Genomic DNA, 1,708 nt, shown 5'->3' with positions numbered 1-1,708 from the left:
TTTAATTTTTTATATTCTACTTTAAAGTGAGAGTTTGGAGTAAAGAGGGAGACGGACAAAGGGGGAAAAAGAGAGAAACTCGCAAGCAGCCTCCACTCTTAACCACAAAGCCCCACACAGGGCTCGATCCCACAACCCTCAGATTATGACCTGAGCCAAAATCTAGAGTCAGATGCTCTACTGAATGAGCCACCCAGATACCCCAAAGCTTTATTTATTTTCTTTCTTTTTTTTAAAAAAATATTTTTATTTATTTCTAGGAGAGAGAGAGAGAGAGACAGCGTGAGCAAAGGAGGGTCAGAGAGAGAGGGAGACACAGACTCTGAAATAGGCTCCAGGCTCTGAGCTGGCAGTCAGCACAGAGCCCGACGCGGGGCTCGAACCCACGAAACGTGAGATCATGACCTAAGCGAAAGTCGGACGCTTAACCGACTAAGCCACCCAGGCGCCCCACTTTATTTATTTTCAATTCAACTCTGAATTGAATTCCAGCTGGGTCCTTGCACCTAAGCTTCTGATAACACTGCAGTGACTCTGTTTTCCATCTTATACCCATAGATGCTTAATTAGCAAATTCTTATGGGCTATAACTGGCCAGTAGATTCAGTTTCACACTGTGGCTCTTCCAGATTCCAGTCATACCAGCCCAAATTTCCATGAAAAGTTTTGCTTGCTTCTTCTCATTCCAGAAAAGGCTTTCCTTCTATGGCATGCCTCCTCCTTTCATCTTGGTTAAGTTGTAGCCTACTTTCTCATCCAATACAATCAGATGGCTTTAAAGCAAAGTTTATTTTATTTAGTTATCCACTGTTTTCTTGCCGTATGTGAGCACCATCTCACATTCTACTGGAACTGGATGTATCAACTTTCATTTTTAAGTTTATAAAAATAAACCTAGGGGCACCTGAGTGGCTCAGTCGGTTAAGCATCTGACTTCAGCTCAGGTCATGATCTCACGGTTCATGAGTTCGGGCCCCATGTCGGGCTCTGTGCTGACAGCTCAGAGCCTGGAGCCTGTTTCAGATTCTATATTTCCCTCCCTCTCTGACCCTCCCCTGCTTGTGCTCTGTCTCTTTCTCTCTCAAAAATAAATAAACAATAAAAATATTTTTAAAAAAAAACTCAAAATTTTCTATTTTAATTGTTCCATTTTAGTTAAGAGGGCTCGTGTCTGTGTGCAGAGTTGAGTTTTTTCCTTCATTGTCAGGGAAATAATTAAATCTCCTATTTACATAAGTCAAAATGTTGATCAACCAACACAACTTTTTGTCACACTAACATCATTTCCCATTTTAGAATCACGTATGGTTTGGGGGTAGGAACACATGTTGCAACAGAACACATAATGATAGGCAGCAATCTCTATGTTAGAAATTCCTTTATCTCCATAACAGGATTTGGAGGTTTGCTTTGTTTTTTTTTTTTTCTTTTTTTTTAAGTAAGGTACATTCCCGGGGAAGGGGGCAAGATGGCGGAGAAGTAAGGAGCTCTGTACTTGCACTCGCGCCCATACATCACACGGAAAAGATCTGAAGCCATTGGAAACCTTACAAAACCTGAGAGATTGGGAGAAAAAGGACTCAGAATCCACTGAGAGAGCCTTCTAATCAGGCTCGGGCTCAGCGCACCCGGCAGGCAAACCCCCGCCCATGCGCACCAGCCTGACCCAGAGAAGGAAGCAGCGATTCTGACTCCGCCCCCAGAGCTC

Source organism: Hyaena hyaena, unplaced genomic scaffold, assembly GCF_003009895.1.
Source record: "Hyaena hyaena isolate Hyena2069 unplaced genomic scaffold, ASM300989v1 scaffold_1054, whole genome shotgun sequence".
NCBI classification, from domain to species: Eukaryota; Metazoa; Chordata; class Mammalia; order Carnivora; family Hyaenidae; genus Hyaena; species Hyaena hyaena.
The sequence above is the reverse complement of the archived record's forward strand: the minus strand, read 5'-3'. Positions refer to the sequence as shown.